This window comes from Amblyomma americanum, chromosome 3 (assembly GCF_052857255.1).
Source record: "Amblyomma americanum isolate KBUSLIRL-KWMA chromosome 3, ASM5285725v1, whole genome shotgun sequence".
Taxonomy (NCBI): Eukaryota; Metazoa; Arthropoda; class Arachnida; order Ixodida; family Ixodidae; genus Amblyomma; species Amblyomma americanum.
The window spans coordinates 181,242,171-181,260,466 of NC_135499.1; positions in this window are offsets into that span (position 1 = coordinate 181,242,171).

Below are 18,296 nucleotides of genomic sequence, written 5' to 3' on the forward strand. Positions count from 1 at the left end.
AACAGCAGCGGCGCACCAGGCAGCAGAGCTAGGGTGGCTAGAACTTTTTCAGGTGTGAAAAACGCGGCGCGTTTCTCTTGCCGGAAGTGGCACCGCTGCTCACCGATGCCGCCAGGGGCGCTGATGCTAGAGGCGCCGTCGCGCGGTCGCTGATCATGCATGCTGGAAAGCGCGCGGACCGCGTTTAATTGCGTGATTTGCGCGCTGTGGTTTGCTTTTGGGATGCCGCTGATGGTGAAAAATGGCTCCGCGATGGTGGTTTGTCCACACGATGCAGTTATGAGCTCCGAGTTCTGCAGAATTATTCACCAAGCAGAAACGCTTTCTTGGGCAGCAGGCGACAAGCAGTAGCTGGAATCATCTCGCTTTGTTTCTTCAGCAGGGCATTTGCGAAGGTTTGATTTAAAGATAACTGGAGAACTTATCAGGTCCGATTTGTGTGCTGGCGTGAAAGGCTGCTGCGCATACGTCCACACGTTTTTCAAGAACGCTCTCGAATGGCGCGCTCGACTATTCTTTTGTAACATGAAAAAAAGTGCCAAAATTTTTCTCCTCCCCCTCCCTTCTTTTTCCGCGCCGCTAGAGCGATTCGCTCGCGCTGCTTGTAGCCTTTCAGTTTTAGGAAATTCTTTTGCTTCCAGATGGGCTTCCTCAATAATGTGTGGTATTTTTGTTTTGCGTCAGCAGCCGCCGTGGTGGCTGAGCTGTTATTATTACCCTCAGCTGCTGACGCGAAAGACGTGGTTTCGATCCCGGCCGCGGCGGTCGAACTTCGATGGAGGCGAAATTTTAGAGGCCCCCTGCACTGTGCGATGTCAGTACACGTTAAAAAACCCCAGGTGATCGAAATTTTCGAAGCCGTTCACTACGGCGTCCCTCATATGGCCTGAGTCCCTTTGGGAGGTTAAAATGTATGAAGTGGGAAGTGAGTGTCTTGGGTCAGCACCTTCTCTTGCCTCCTGCGATGGGGTTCGCTAAGATACACACGTCGAGCAGCAAAGGATAACAACAGAGCAACTAGATCTGTTTTTCAAGAGGTTTGATTTGAAGCCCAAATGCTCTAAACAAAGCATGGAGATTTGCGCTGCTACTGTGTTGAAAATTTTAACATATTCGGAAAGCGTTGCATGCTTTTCTTCTGCTCCTTAGACCATTATATGTCAAGACTACATTGTGTCGCATACGCGTCTGTACTGTGAGAAATTAAGTGGGTTTTTACGTGCCGAAGCCGAAAATATACAGAAAAAATGTAGTGGGAGGCTCCGGACTAATTTTCTACCGCGTGGAGTTTTTTACATGCGTTGCAATCTCAGCAAACGAGAATTCCCTTTTCAAAGAAACGCTCCCAAGAAGTGCAGCTCATGAAGCATAGAAGTGTGACAAGGGCACTTCCCCAGCAAAACAGCACAGTAAGAAAAAGACGCGTTTCTGGAAGAACGCTTATTTTCCGTTGTTCATCCACGTAGTACACAACAGCATGATAAGCGCGCTAAAGAACGCATGGTTTCACGGTTTTTCCGTTCTTTTCGTCTTCCTTTTGATTTACTCCTTTAAAAAAAAGTGAACCCGTGTTATAAGCAGTAAAACTTGGCTTGTGGGCACGAAACACCAGCGCTGGGTCTTTTTTTTTTCTTTTGCTGTTGGTGGCATTCTCAAAGCTCGCGGCAGAAATGACGCATCTAGCGGTCCATGCACCTTAACTTCATCTGCTTCAGTAAGCAAAAATCAGCGCAAGCGATGCTTTCTTGCTGCGAGCAATGCTCCGGTGGCTCACTCCGGGCTGCTCGCTCTGACGGCGCCGCTGTTATCAGCGCCCCCGCGCGGCATCGGTGCGTTTTGGGGGGCAGCTTCCGGCGGCCGCTTTACACACCTCAAAAAGTTCTAGCCACCCTAGCAGAGCGGACCCAGACAGTTGCCGCATAGGCGATGGCGGTGCGGTCGCTTTGGGACAGACGCGTCGTCTGCTACTCTGACGAGCGCAATTGACGGTGGCTCGCGTGCGAACACAAATGTGTTTAAGGAATACAAAAGTACTTTTTTTCTTTACCGCTTTTGTAATAATGAAACAATATGATTTAGTAGCATATAAAACCATAACTTTAGCCAGGCACGCTAAAGAAGCGTTGGCAAACGGCTGCTCGTTTCGTGACTTCCCAGCTGTGCATATCTTCAGTGAGCCGATATAGTGAAGGAATGCTGTGTTCCGTCATGAAAGCTTAAAAGCTTGTTGTTCGGGCTTCTTTAACCGCTTATGCTGGGGCAAGCTAGTACCGTTAGCCTCCGAAAAGGCGGTTTTGACGGCTTCTAAACGTCAGATTTCGTATTAACGGCGTGATTTTGTGAATTAAATTGGAATTTGCAGCCTTGCCGAGCCTGCGAAATTCAGTAGCTGTTTCAATTACTCCTGAGAATGTCAACCACTCAATCTTTTATTCCTTAACAGAGCTGTTAAAAAATCCGAGGGAAAATCTCCTAATAAGGCGCTTTTCTCCTGCAGTCGGTGCTGCAAGGTGAGCGCTAAAGGACCCGCACTTCGCGAAATTTAGTGCTGTCGCTGCCACTTCAGCCACTACGAAGAGTAGATGCAGACTTTTTTGCCAAGCCACATATTACCCACGTGTATAATTTCGTCAAACCAAACTACGAAGGGGCAGGCGACACGTCGTGTTACTGCGATTTCACAATATCGAACAACGGAAAGAAGGGCTTCCAGTTTCGGCCGCGATCTACAACCAAAACCTCAACCCCGAGCATCCTCCCTTTTCGTACCCCAGGTGTAGAGCGCCCGAGAACTTATCTATACGCAGACGACATCCGAGCAGTGGACATCAGTAGTGACGCGCCACTAGAAGCAGTCGCACCCGGCGCAGATAATGCGATGCGCGAGCCTTCGTAGAACAGTTTTGCAGAAAACTGGCCACGTGACCAAGCGTAGCCAACGGGCGTCATACAAACATGGCCTCCGAGAGTAGCTGCTCAAGCGTGTGCAGGTAATCTTAGAGGCCATAGTACAAAGGACGGGGTACTGACACAACCCTAGAGATGGCGTTCGCGTCTCTTTGAGATTAAAGCGGAAACGGACTGGGCCGCATCCCCGGAGCAAGTTTTCCAACTGTCTTTATCTAAAAACGTTGGCTCTCGCTGATGAGCCTCGTAAAGCACAAAAAAATTCTCCACTTTATAACTGTGCCGCTGGCACCGCACACTGTACACTCCGCATCCAACATCAATTAATAAAAAGAATCTCTGTCGGACGCCTGAACGATAGTAATGGTTGACTTCAAATCCTGGTTGCTTAGTGGCCACAAGTGCACGGAATCTCAACGGTGTTACGCCAGGTTGCAGCTTAATTGCCTCCAGGAAATCACATCTTCGCAGACCGGCTGGGTGCATGTCGGCGTGGTCCGATATCATGAATATTTTTGATAAACCTCAAATCGTGAATGAAAATTGTTTCTCGCTGCTTGCTACTCATTTTTATTATGTTTCCCTGGTAAAGTATAAATCACTTTCCCCATGTAGCATGAGCGATTCGAAAGAGAATCTTATCAATATATTTTTGTTTGTATTTTACGAACTGAATTACGCGCCATCTGTGACCAGCACACAAGGGAAGAATAAATGTGTGGTGTGGTCTCCCGTACGAAAAATATATGCATGACTAGCAAGCTAAATGTTGGAATGGCGTTGCCATAATGCTAAGTTGTAGAAAAATATTAACTCACTCAGTTGATATCTTGAATTCATTTTACAACATGCTGGGGTACAGAGCATTCGGCAATTTCAGGCATGATTTTGAGCTGAGCACCACCGCGCCTTTTCCACTGTGTACAACGCAGAGATAATATCTGTGACACAGTCGAAAATGCTAATTATTTCTGTATCCAGAGAGGTTGCCATTAGAAATGGAACCTTTAGGCGTTTAATGTTAGATTATAATAGAGGAAAACTAATTGTCAGCTGTGCGGTGAGAAGAATCATCGGGAATTAAAGGTGATATCACTCGATTTTTGCGAGGTTGCAATTTGTGAGGCATGTATGCTCAGCATTAACAAAAGTTCCCATCTGTGACATAAAGGGCTATTAGACAGTGAAAGCACCGAGCAAGATTCTTACCACACAGAGAAATTGGCTCCACATAGATGAACTGTTAAGCATAAACCAAGCCGCAGTAGTCATCGCAAAAGCTTTAACTGCCCGCACAAACTAAGGGTACTACAGTGCGTCAAATTACAAGAAGGGAACCACCAAAAGTTTCTATGAGAATGTCGAAACCCCACAACACAATCTAACGCGTGAGTTGACTTTTTAATGGAAGACTTCGTTGGTAAAGTAAGATAGAATTAATACAGGCAAAAAAAAAATTGAAGTGGGGCTTGTGCTCCGGACTTCGCGCAGGGAGCCATTGGCAGAACTTCTGTAGTGGGTTAGAGGTGTAAATGGATTGCGCCGCAAGGTTAGAGAGAGAATTCGCAGTGAAGATGAATACGCAGAGAAAAGGCTAAATATAAACTAGGCTTAATTTTATGTGAGAAGCAGAAAATATAGGCAAGACGAAATGGGGAGACCAAAGCATGTCAATATGAGATGCTAGCCTAGACATGAAAATCGAACGCAGTGAGTGTGTTAAAAGAAAAACTACACGTGAACTGGGAGCACGGGAAAAATGTTCAGCAGATGAGTACGTTAAATGGAAACAGGTGTGTTCTTCATGCTTTGAAGAAGACAGGGGAAATGCCCTTTCTGTTTTTGTTTCTATTCACTCAGAAATGTTCTTTGAAAATGTCAGACTTTGAAAATTGCGTCTGCCCAACCTGTCTTGTGTTTTTTAGGTGCTTCTAGCTTATACAACAACCATTTTCAGTTAAGTACCTTCGATTTTGTTCGAATGTGCTAAACTATCGATGAGGACAACTTCCTCCTTTCGTTCCTTTAAATCAAGCACCATATTGGTAGTAATTCATTATTTTGCCTCAGCCCTCCAGCAGGTATGCCTCACCTCCACATAAAAGTTTTTTTTTTTTTTTCACGGTTACCATCGTCGGTCCTCCGGCATTTCGTGCATCCTGATGCAGGACTAATCGCCGAGACTTATAAGCTCTATTGATTTTTTCGATCGATACATGTAGAGTTTTATCAAACTACAATTTGTTGCTTGTTTCTGTTTTTTTCAGTCGGCATTTCCTAGAAATTAGGAATAAATCGGTGAACCCGTGAATATTCAGGTGCGGGCCGGTCACGGCAGTGTCTTGGGAATCACTAAACGTGCTCACTTGGTGCCTTACGGAAGTTGCCAGGCTCGATATTGTTGCGGGAATGAAACTACAGCTGTGTACACAAGCGTAGTAACAGCTACGAGCGGCACTCAGAACACAGCCAGAACTTCGTTGTCGTCTTCGTCCACGTGTTCATTCGCTGAATGTCGTCGACGTCTACCCGCTTCAGGACCCCCGGCTGATGAAATGCCGTCTCCGCGTTAAGAGTGGCGACGCATGAGCGTCAAGTTAAGGTTTTAGGCGGCATACATGGACGACGTTCGTAGTGGGGCCGGAGGAAGATGGCGAGGACGCAAGGGGAGCAATTTCATAATTCGCGTCGGTGACACGGCGCACCACACGGTAAGGGCCACGGTAGTGAGAAAGGAGTTTCTCGGAGAGACCGGCGCTGCTTGACGGCGTCCATAGAAGGACGAGTGATCCGGCGTTATATTAGACGGCCCGATGACGGCGGTCCTAGGCGGACTTCTGGGAAGCTTGAGAGGCACGGAGCCGACTACGGGCTATATGGCGCGCCAGCGTGGCCTGGGCGATGGCGTCCTGAGCGTAAGCAGTGGTGGGGACTGAAGAAGGCGGCATGAGTGTGTCCAAAGGCAATAGGGGGTGCCTACCAAACAAAAGGTAGAAAATGGAATAGCCTGTTGTGTCATGCCGTGAAGAGTTATATGCAAATGTCACATAAGGCAAGGCTGCGTCCCAATCGCGGTGGTCCGGTGAGACGTACATTGCTAACATATCGGTGAGCGTGCGGTTGAACCGTTCCGTAAGCCCGTTCGTTTGTGGATTGTAAGGTGTCGCGAGCTGGTGCTGCGTGGCACACGAACGAAGAATGTCATTAATCACTCGGAACAAAAAATAACGACCACGGTCGGTGAGCAGTTGACGAGGAGCGCTATGGTGAAGAATTACGTCATGAAGAGAATCGGCGACATTGGTAGCGCCGCTGGTGGGCAAAGCACGCGTGATGGCGTACCGAGTCGTATAATCAGTTGCGACAGCGATCCACTTGGTGCCGGAGAGGGACGTAGGAAAAGGGCCAAGAAGGCAGAGGCCAACACGGTGTAAAGATTCCGGAGGTACGTCGATGGGTTGTAGATGGCCGGCAGGCAAAGTCGAGGGCCTTTTCCGACGATGACACAGGTCGCAAGCGGCATCGTACCGCTTTACGGAACGAACCAGACTAAGCCAAAAGAAGCGGTTCCGCACTCGAGCGTACGTGCGGGACACGCCAAGGTGGCCGGCTGTCGCAAGATCGTGCCATTCTTCAAAAACAGTAGAGCGCAGATGTTGGGGTATGACGAGCAGCAGCGGAGGACCATCGGAGCGTAGGTTGCGGCGTTACAAAATGCCATTCTGGAGCACATAAAGTTGCAGAGACGGAGATCGGTTTGCAGAGCGGAGGCCATCAAAGATAGGTCGTAAAGATTAATCGTAGCGCTGTCTGTTGGCAATGTCGGCGAGAGCAGTGATAGATAAGAGGCAGGGCAGCGTCTCAGCGTCTTCTAGGTCAGATGGCTCCACAGGGTATCGGGATAAACAGTCCGCATCTTGGTAGTGACGACGGGACTTGTAGATGACGGAGTATCAATATTCTTGGAGGCACAAAGCCCAGCGACCATGGAGACCTGTGGGATCTTTTAGTGAAGACAGCCAACAGAGAGCATGGTGATAAGTGACAGCAGCGAACGAGCAGGCCGAACAGGTGTCGGCGAACGCCGACAAAGCTGCGCACATCTTTCGACGACCTAGGAAGAGGGAAGTCCCTCGCGGCTTGAATTCTGGCTGGATCTGGTCGGACACCAGAAGCGTCAACCAGGTGTCCGAGAATAGTGATTTGGCGGCGACCGAATTTGCATTTCGATGAGTTCAGCTAGAGTACGGCGTTACGAAACACTGTCAGAATACTGGAGAGGCGTTCGAGGTGCGTGGCAAAAGTTGGCTAGAAAACCACAATATCGTCTAGGTTGCAGAGACAGGTAGACCACTTAAAGCCGCGAAGAAGGGAGTCCCGGCGCGTTACAGGGTCCAAATGGCATGACTTTAAATTGGTATAAGCCATCAGACGTCACGAAGGCGGTCTTTTCGTGGTCCTTTTCATCAGTGGCAATTTGCCGGTGCCTTAATCGAAGATGAATTGGAAAGAAATATTGGGCGCCGTGGAGGCCATCTAATGCATCATCGATCCTCGGGAGAGGATATACGTCCTTTTTTGTGATGCGGTTGAGGTTCTGGTAATCAACGCAGAAGCGCCAGCTGTCGTCCTTCTTTTTTACCAGGACAACTGGTGAAGCCCAAGGGCTTGACGAGGGCTCAATGATGTCTTAGGCGAGCATCTTGTCCACCTCTTGATTTATGACGGTGCGTTCAGCGCTGGAAACGCGCTACGGACGTCTGTAGAGAGGAGCGGCATCACCGGTGTTTATCCAATGCGTCACCACAGAGGTACGAGCGAAAACACAGTCATCAAAGTCGAAGATGTCGCGAAAAGATGATAAGAGGCACCTAAGATCGTGAGCTTGCATCGGCGGTAGGTCAGAACAGATCATGTCGGCGTAGTCGTCCGTTGGTTTCTCTGTTTATGTGGTTGCAGGCAACAGGCATTTATGAGTGGAAGGTAAGCAGCTGTCCACCACTGATATGACACATTCGGCAGCAGGGCACAGCGGGGCGAGTGAGATGCCTTGCGGGAGCGGTTGAACAGACGAGCCAAAGTTCAGAACCGGAAGGTATGCTCGGTTTGCCGACATTGTAAAGACAGTGTCCGCAAGAGCAATACTTCGCGTGAGGGTGACGTCAGGGTCCGGAGTGACTACGTAGGGACCATCAGGGACAGGGGGATCCGCTTCAATATGTTTTATGGCGACCTGTGCGACCGGATCACTGAAAGGTTAGCCGATCGAACGTCTGATAGTAGAACTCAATTTCTGTTGAGACTCAAGTTCTGTTGAGCAGTACTCTATATCTGTTCGCTAGTACATGCCGACAGGGGAAGTATCATCAACTTTGATGCGCGCCGGATATCTTCTTAAAAACATCAACCAAAAAACGGGCCTTCGAATAGGCATATCTCATAAGTGCGCACGTCGAAATACTGTTGATTAAATTGACCAATATTTCTTGCTAAAAAAAAGACAGTGGCGAACACAGCCGCCGTCATCACTAGCCGGGTTTATTACGGTTAGAGTCACTGCCTCGGTTACATCCGACAAACGGGCGTTTTAGTGTTTTCTCACTGTTTATAGACAATCCTAAGCACTTACTGCACTCGTTTTGTATTTATAATTTTTGCACCACCCTTATTGAAAACGCGCTTTACCTCTGGCCCTGTTTCAGGCGGTCAATGTTGCTGAGCTGACTTCACGAGGTATACGCCACAGCTGCACGCCGCTGGACGCCACTCATGCAGGTGTCCTCGAAAATGGAATGCTTGGAAGCCCAGTTTAATCAGGGCGGAAATTTTATGCCTTCTTTCGTTTTTACAAGTTGGCAAGTTATACGTCCGTTCTAGATATATACCGAACAGTGCATACTATAGCTTTAAGAGCCGCCTAGCAGCTCGCTGTAGGTGTCTGTCAAATAAAAAAAGGCAAATAGCGTTCCAGTCATGCCCAGCTTGGCGGACGCCGCACAGTTAATGACGGTATGGTATAATAGGTTTAACGCTACAGAGTGACATGGGCCATGAGGCACGCAGTAGGGGAGGGTTCTAGATTAATTTGAAACAACTGTGGCTTTCCGAATTGCACTGGCAACGCACAGTACGCGGACGCCATGCGTTTCACCTCCACCGAAATGCAACCGCCGCAGTCGTGACTGAACTCACAATATGATGATTTTGGAGAAAACACAAAGCGGGAAAACAGGCTAAAAGAATAGTACAGTCGTTAGTAACACAGATTAGCACAATGACGTGAACGCAGTTGCGAAAATCGCACCGCGTGGCTGCCGTGGTGCCGTGCTTTGTGAATACACCTGGCACTTTTGTTACCAGCGCGTTCGTAACTGCAGTGGCTACCTCTTGCTTAGGTGGCACGTCACTGGTGCTAACCTTTATTTACTAGCGACTGTACATTCCTTATGTTCGAACGCCACATAATAATCAAAGACTCTGTTAACCAACTTCTAAAAGCAATAACCAGTGGGAGAATATACGGCTACTGAAATCGGCCACTCTTCCGTCTCATGTTTGGCGCATTTAAGCCGAGCATAGAAAGCTCTCACCATCGTCTGATGTTTACTACGAAGGAAATGGACGTCTGGCTTTATACATGTACAGCTGAGGCGGCGATAAAAGGAAAGTCGAGAAAGTGCCACACAGACTGCAGCCTTTTATAAATGTCGGACCGCTTCTTTCCGCTTGCAAAACTGAAGTTTTTTTTCCCCTTTCGTTAGTTCTCTTAGGTCTTTTCAGCGATATTTTTTTTGGTATACGAGAATATATATTGCTGTTCTGTTGTTACAAATATTTTAGTGTGCATTTGCCTCCACTTTCTGTTGTAACTTTATGATACTTACCCAAGAGGGCACGTGCGTTAAACACCCAATTAACTAAAACATACACTCAGTTGGCCTCATCTGGCTTCTCGCCGGGTGCCATGGGCTTTGTGTCGTCGATAAATTTCTAGATAGGAGCCCAGCTCTTAAAAGCCAGATTGCTAGATTCATCCGAAAATAGCGTCCAAACCACAAACTTAACATATTCTACAATAACCGCAATCGAAGAAAGCAAAATGCTGTACGTGACGGTGCCAAAACTCTGTCCTTAGGTTATTGCCAAAGCTAGTCAGTGTGCTGGCGTCAGATATAATTCAACCTACTCCGCAATATGCGCGCTAAAATTGGAACTTGCACGATTACAAATATGCCTTCGAGCTACGTATTCTTTGCGTTTAGGTGCAGGCCATGAAGTTGCCTATCAGTTTGTTTTTGTTTTTTTGCCTCACCAACTTATCCGTTTACGGTGCCGGCTTCTCTACTGCAGCTAGGTAATGCAGCATGACTCATAGTCCGAATGAATGAAGTTCGCGACCTTCTCATGGCTTTCTACAGTCAAGGTAATCACAGTACATTAGTGGAATACCTTTTTAAGCCAAGGAAGGAAACAATTCGAAGCAAAACAAATGTCCCGCCCGCATTCTTTTGCGAGCCGGAACAAAACAGTGTACGTAGCCTACAATTTCGTTCAGCTTGTATTGTGGAGTAAAATTATGAGAAATGTGATGATACAGTAATATTAAGTGGAATATTGCCTCTTATACCCTCCAGCCAGCAGCCCCTAAATATCATCGCCATCCTCCATCCCACTTCGTTCTTGGGTTTGATGCCACATAAAAATATATCAAGAAGAAAAGCGGTTATGCTCATGGTGTCCCTATTTGCTTGTAGACTTGTTGAATACGAAATAAAATAGCTAAATTTAGGCGAGCCCATGGTCTTTCGAAAGCCACCATCATGAGAGATGTTAGTCTCAAGCGTGTTAGAAACGACGCTTAAGATTAATGTTACGAATACGCGCTGAAGAAATGAAACGATTAAACACCCGTGTGAAGGAAATACTAAAGTATATATATATATATATATATATATATATATATATATATATATATATATATATATATATATATATATATATATATATATATATATATATATATATATATATATATATATATATATATATATATATATATATATATATATATATATATATATATATATATATATATATATATATATATATATATATATATACAAAAACTCTTTTACACGACAAAATACATACTCCCAAATTCGCACACCACTCGCGCACATGCACCGTCGAGCATCGCACAGACACTGGTTCCTTCTCGTCCGTCACTTGGCTGAGTCGCCTCCCAGCGCCGCAGGCTACCGCGTACACTCACGGGTACCCGTGCACGGGCCACTTGAAAGACGACGCCGCACTGCCCTCCAGTTCGTACTTGGGGTAGCGGGGCATTGCCCGCGGCCCTAACGACTGCACCAACAAGCTAACGAAGCGGGCGTTCATCGGTCTTTTCGCAGAACTGAGGATCGCACCAAGGATGCTCCTCGGCACCGAAAGCACACTTGTCGACACAAAAGAACGCTCGCTGCATGGAACGACCCTCGCGGAGAAAAACGTGTGTGCGAGAAATGGCCCTTTCTTACACTCGGTCATTCTGACAAAATTTAACGTCCTCGTTAATAGGAACGAACAAAACTGTACAACACACAAACTTTTCGCGAACAGTCAAGAAATGTATACAGACATATGAATACAACTAAAATAGAACTGATGCCGGCAGTAAACAAGTGAGTAAAATTAGTCGCACGCATCCTTGGATGTTCCCTGAAAAATAGTTCAGCTCAGCACCACGCGTGTGCGTTCCGAGCGCCTGAATGGCTGCGGGACACTCTCCCCTTTTCCCGCAATCTTCTCCTCTTTGGTGGATGACTCGTGGTCTTTTTACTAACGCAATAGACGAGATACCATTTGTCGCCCTTCTTTTGGAGCAGCACTGCTGCTAGTCCTCTCGCACGTGCATCGGTATGTAGCTCTGTCTCCGCTTTTGGGTCATACAGCTGGAGTACAGGTTCACACGTTAAGCCTTGATTTGAGCTCCTTGAAACTTTCCTCTTATTCAGAGCCCAATACAAATTTTTTTTCTTTCTTGGTGAGTCTGGTGAGGTTGTCGATGAGCACAAAAAGATACTGGTGGCGCTTCTTTTTTTGCACTAGGATCACTGGGATCGCGTAAGGTGACGAGGTCTAGCTTACGATACCCTCTCGTTTCCTCTCTCCAACAATCTCACGAATCGTCTCTCGCTCCACGGCACTTGTTCGGTACGGCCTAACCGCAGCAGGCCAACTTCCACGTGTCTCTGTGATGTCCATCTTAAGCACAGGAGTGCATCCGAGCTCGCTAATGTTGTTGGCGAAGCAGTCGCGATATTCCTTTAGAAGGCCAAGAAGCTCAGCCTTTTGCTGTTTCGTTACTGTGGACTCTACTTCAAGCTGCTGATCCTCGATTGGTCTGCGCTCTGTCGCAACGCAGGAAACCTTGGGCTCTGTTGTATCGCTCTCGCTCAAGCGGGCAGGTTCGTTTTGGCCGTCAGGTATCTCCACAACGTCAGCCTCCACGACGCGCCTGAGTCGCCATCCCATTTTCACAAGCACGTCTTTGTCTCCGCTCGTAAAAATCGGCACACAATCTCGCCTTCTCTCATCTCGACAATAATGTCGCTTCCAAGAGTACTCAACAAAACAGGGCCGGAGAAATCGGAATCTGATGATAAGGTTATCCAATTAATGGAGTTGGACTGAATGACGGTCTCTTTAATCGCTTTCACACGCATTCTGGACTCATTCAACGGTTCCAGGTGAGAGAACGGACAGACGCTTTTCTGTCAGAAGCGCAAACAACCACCCAGCCTGGCGTAAACCACATAAGGTAGCTTTGTGTACGTTCTCCCGACAAGCAAGTCAACCGTCAATGTATCATCTGACACTACAAGAAAAGGAACCTTCTCGCCTTTGACACCATCGATCTCGAGGTCTCTGTAGCACTTGCCAATCGCCCTGGCTGACAGAGTGCCTTGGCTTCCGAAACCGTAGAGGGCCGTGGCATCCTTCGTAAGCTTCGCACCGCAACGTGCAGCCGTAGACGCGCGTAGGAGGCATCCAGAGCTGCCGTTGTCGATCATGCCGACGAGGGTAGTCCCGTTCAGTATGACCTGCTTCTGTAGCGCTCCAGGGGCGTTTTTGTCTTCAGTGTCGTTTACTGTGTTGGTCTCGTTGCTGTGGTTTATCGAACAATGACGCTGCGTGTGGCCACTCTTCCCACAGCGTAAGCATTTTATTTCATGCCTTTCTTCTGGACAATCGCGGGAGATGTGTCCGAATCGCCCACAGTTGTAGTATTTGGGCTGGCCTCTTTCGTTGGTCAGACGTGGTCTTCTGTGCTTGCCAGATCGCTCGTACGTAGTCTTCCGCGCAGGTGGTCTTTCTGGAACATTTTCGGTAGCCGCCGTGAATTGTCTCTTCTCACGCGTCCCGCCAAACCTTTGCTCCCGCTCTCGGTCGATACGCTCAAATTCCGTAATATCGTGGAGGAGATAGTCGTCGTCCTCGTGGGTGCGTTCAAGTAGCATAGTGCAGAGCTGCCTTGAGCGGCGACTGGTCAGCACCTGCTCGTGCGTGTCACAAAAATCGAGGTTGGCCTCTCGACAAAGACGAACCTTTGAATGGAAGTAGGATGTTGTGTACTGCGCACTTGCAGTGCACCAGGAGCGCGCACACACACTCACGGGTACACGTGCACGGGCCACTTGAAAGGGGACGCCGCACGGCTCTCCAGTTCGTACTTGGGGTAGCGGGGCATTGCCCGCGGCCCTAACGACTGCACCAACAAGCTAACGAAGCGGGCGCTCATCGGTCTTTTCGCAGAACGGAGGATGGCGCCAAGGATGCCCCTCCGCACCGAAAGCACACGTGTCGACACAAAAGAACGCTCGCTGCACGAAACGACACTCGCGGAGAAAAACATGTGTATGAGAAATGGCCCTTTCTTACAAGCGGGAGCACGCCAGGAGCTGAATAGTAAAGCACTTTCTCGATGACTAGTTTATGTTGTTTCAACGTCCCAAAGCGACTCGGGCTATGAAGGACGCCATAGTTCAGGAATGGAAATAATTTTGACCTGCTGGGATTATTTACGTTCATTGACATCACGCAGTTAGCATTTTACCGCAATAAAAGGGCGAAAAGCCGCAGCCAGGATCCAACCCGCGTCTTTCGAGACAGTAGCGCAGCACCAGTACCACTGAGCCATCGCGGGCGGCGGCACAGTCTCTTTATATTTCGCAATAAAAATGCTTTCCAGATATCTATGCCAGCTGTTGTTTTCAGCCCAGAGGACCCAAAAAAATCCCGTTCAGTTGTGTTCATTTAATGTGAAATGAATTTTTTTTTTCCTGCAGATGATAACAGCAGGGATTCATCTCTCTCCGATGTAGTTGGGATAGTAGACAGGCCGTATGTAACTACCCTGCCGCTAAAAAATTGCAGATAACGTTTATCATAGAGCTGCTATGTCATTTGACGAATGCGCAAGTGGAATACAATTTGTAATGTATTTCAGGGAGCGACACGAGCAAAAACAGACATTGAGAAGAAAATGCAAACACACGCCAACGAAGCATGTCAGAAACAACTTTCACACTACGACAGGGTACATAGCCACACTTCATGAGATGGCCTAGATTCCAGTGCCTAAGGCTAATTGATTCACCATTGAAAATATGATTCAAGCGCGCAACATGTGGTTCGGCATAAAAACAAGGGATGAGGCTCACAGTAGTAAGCATTCTTCAGAATCAAAATGAGAGCGTTGTTTTCTACAGCCTTCTTAGGCGTTTGTCGTCTCCTGCTGGCGCTCCCCGGATATCGGTGCGAGACGAAGCCTATTCTTCAGTATGGCATCGTAAATGCATTCAAGGGACGGGAGAAACTTTCAATTAATCCCCCTCAGTGGGTATTTCTGCTTAGCTAAGCCCCGTTTGGATCAGCGGATGTTGTACATTTCACGCAAATTGGCTAGTTTTATTTTATCAAGCCTTACGCGTCCTTAAACATGCATATGTCAAGGAAAAAAGAATAGCTCTTGGCATCGCCAAGCTGACGCCCTTTGCATCTTTAACATTAAACACGATCAGACTTTTCTGCATTCCTTGCCTAAGCAGGGACGATGACAACACAGGCAGGTGGTTCAGGGCACATTGTATAATTCTTTCTAAACTTTTGACGCCACCTCACTATCGTTTACTGACGCGGGCCGAACTGGAATTGAGCGCGCGTTCTCCTTCCGCGTGAACTGCGGTCGCAGCGGCGGAGCGGTGGGGCAGTGGCGACACCGCCGAGGTGCGGTGGGAGGCGGAAGCAGACCCCATTGCGAAAGCCGTAAGAATAAAAGCGCGCGCTCCCCTAGAGACCGGCCGTGGTTCAACGTGCACTGACATTGCACAGCACACGGGCGCCTTTTGCGCTTCACCTCAATCGAAACGCGGCCACCGCTGTCGGGATTTTCTTTTTTTTTTAAGGAATCGAACATGATCGTGCGCGTAGCTACCCTCGAATCGCGCTGGAGACGGCACCCGTGAACGACAAGGTCTGGACTTGTCCACAAAGCGTGACCGGTGCAATTAATGTCTCAGTTGGAAACCCAAATCGCTGCAGCTCCGACTTCATTTAGTGCCCGGTCAGAACACGTCCCTTAAACCCGCTTCTACTACTGTGTATGCAGTTGGCTCATCCCACCTTCCTTACGTCGGGTACGAAAAGACAATACGCACCGCACGCAGTACGCCGGCGACCACACTGCAGTGGACAAACCTGCAGCACAACGCTTTATTTCGTCTCCACGCTGCGATGGCGACCTCGCTGGAGCCTGAGCTGGCCCTTTCACTGCACAGATTTCGCTAAGTGGCGTGGGAACGTGGCTAGAGCAAGTCAAGGCCTCGACGTTCTTGAACTCCATAACCAAACGAGTATTTTACTACGACTTGCTGCTTTGTGCACTCCCGCCTGAAGAAAATGCAAGGTCTCACCCTGGCACCTGAAATTTCCACGCCTTACAACGAATTAAGGGCGGCTGTCTTGAGCAGCTCCGTAGCCATGTACAGTCTTCTTGCTATAACCGAGAGTGATAACGAGACAGCTCTCAGATTGACTTAAACCAGCTCCTCAGCCATTGATTATCTTCTGCTTAACCTTACAAGTGAAAGCACCGCAGCATCAGTGTAGAGCAATCTGTTGCTCAAGTCGCAACCTACACCATTCATTCCAGGCTTGCCAGCGCACATCCTCGTCACGTATAAAGCATAACGGCTATAAGAAGATTTATCTTTCCCACGTCACCACTCCATCACTCAGCAAGTCGAAGACAGCTCTTAGCCATCGCGACCTTCTGGAAGCCGAACGCAAGGCCCTGCTGTCTGGATCCTTCCTGGCACTATCAAAATTGAAGTCATGCCAATGCTTGTGACTCACGGTGAACAGCCTTCATTACTGCCTCAGCCCGTCGACATCTCAGCCACGCACTCCATAGATCTGCCACTGGCCATTAGGCAGCCTCGAGCAGCATCACCAAACCGGGTCACGACGTAGTTGCGCATTCGTCTATACTCGAATGGTTTTCCAACATATGCAAGCCGCGAGCCGCCCGCAAGTTCGTTTTACCTCCACCAAGATGGTGGCTCCTTACCTGCGCCCCGCAGGCATCGATAATCAATAAGCCTTAATATCAAACTGGCTGTGGCGAAGCAGAAGTCCCCTTACGTTCCCCGCCTTTCGGCAGCTCGCTCCTTTCTCGCATCGAGCGGTGTTTCATGCTGGCAGCCTGGCTGTCGCCTTGCACCCTCGTTTCTTGTTGTCGAGCTTACCGACGACCGCAGAGAACTGCACCTACGTCTGCCTGAGCGCGTAAAGCAACCGGAAGAGCAGTACGCAGTCTTGAACCCCTAAGGAGCAACATCTGATCCCCTACGAATAGAGTAGTTAAACTTGGCTGCAATGGCTGGCGGAAAAAAACATGCAAACAGATTTTGGTCCACCCTTCACGTAAAATCGAAATCGCGCGGCCTTTGCCCGCACACGGGCACCAACAAGCAAACGTGAATTGGGGTCTAAAATGACACGCGTCATTTTGTTTCCCACACATCAAGACCATCATGTGAACTGTGTGTCAACGAGTGATGTTTGCTTCTGTGTTTGGTCGCCTGAAAAGGCCAATACTTCTGGTTTGCGACGGCTGGCATGAGAAGCAAAGCACGGAGAAATACAGGATGACTCCCAGCTTATTGTCAAATGGCTGGCGCTGAGAGTTTCAGAGGTCAATCGACGTGCTTTTCTTTAAGAGCATTTGAAAACAGTTTCTACATTCTGCGAATGACTGCGTGGACGTGTGGAGTTTCTTTATAAAGGTTTTCTCGCATGACGTAGACACGAGGGTATGAGCCCCCAGCCCTTCTAACAAAGAATGGTCGCTCCCTCATTGTTACTAGCTGGGCTTGGAATCCCATCCATGCTAGAACCCCAAGTTCGGCTTTTTTAAGCTACTTCAGCTCAGCAGAGTAATGCGAAAGCTTTAGTAGCCAAACTAGGTGAAATTCCTTCGCAGATCTAGCAAGGAACACTTGATGCGCCGATAGGTGGCGCATGGATATAGGGCGACGTCACGGCGCCGACTGCGCGCGGGTGATCCCACTCTAGCTGCGAATCGTGGGGTAGCCCGGCCGGCAGGTGAAGAGGAAAAGCGGCGTGCACGCAGTGACGTCACCTGACGCATCCCACTGAGTAGTCGCGGAGGCTCCGGCCCCCGTCCTCCAGGCCTGCGTGCCGGGGGCGGAGAGTAGTAAGGGGCCTCCATTTCCGGTGGAAACTAAAGTTGCCATCCATCCATCCATCCATCCATCCATCCATCCATCCATCCATCCATCCATCCATCCATCCATCCATCCATCCATCCATCCATCGATCCCATCCATCCATCCACTGAGCATGCGCAAGATGGAATCGCCCACGCGCAAGGCACTCTCTTCCCGCGGCCTCTCATGTATGCAGCGTGCAGCGCGCTTGGCCTTCAAGGTTCGTTGCCGTGGCTCTCCTCAGACGCGACGCCATCTTCCGTGACTAGATTAACTGTGCGCAGGTCGAAGTTCCGATCGTGTGGCGGTCTTCGTGCACAACAAACCACGCAGACTTACCACCGAACCCGGCCGCGGCGGCAGCGTTTAGATGAAGGCGAAGCGCCAAAGGCGCGGGTGTGCTCTGTGATGTCAGTGCATGCTTAAGATCCCCAGGTGGTCGAAATTATTCCGGAGCCCCCCCACTAAGGCATCTCTTTCTTCCTTTCTTCTCTCAGTCCCTCTTTTATCCCTCCCCTTGCGGCGTGGTTCCTTTCCTCAAAAACGTATTTTTAATTTCAAAACCCAACTTTCAACCATCTCGAAGAAAGAACTTTA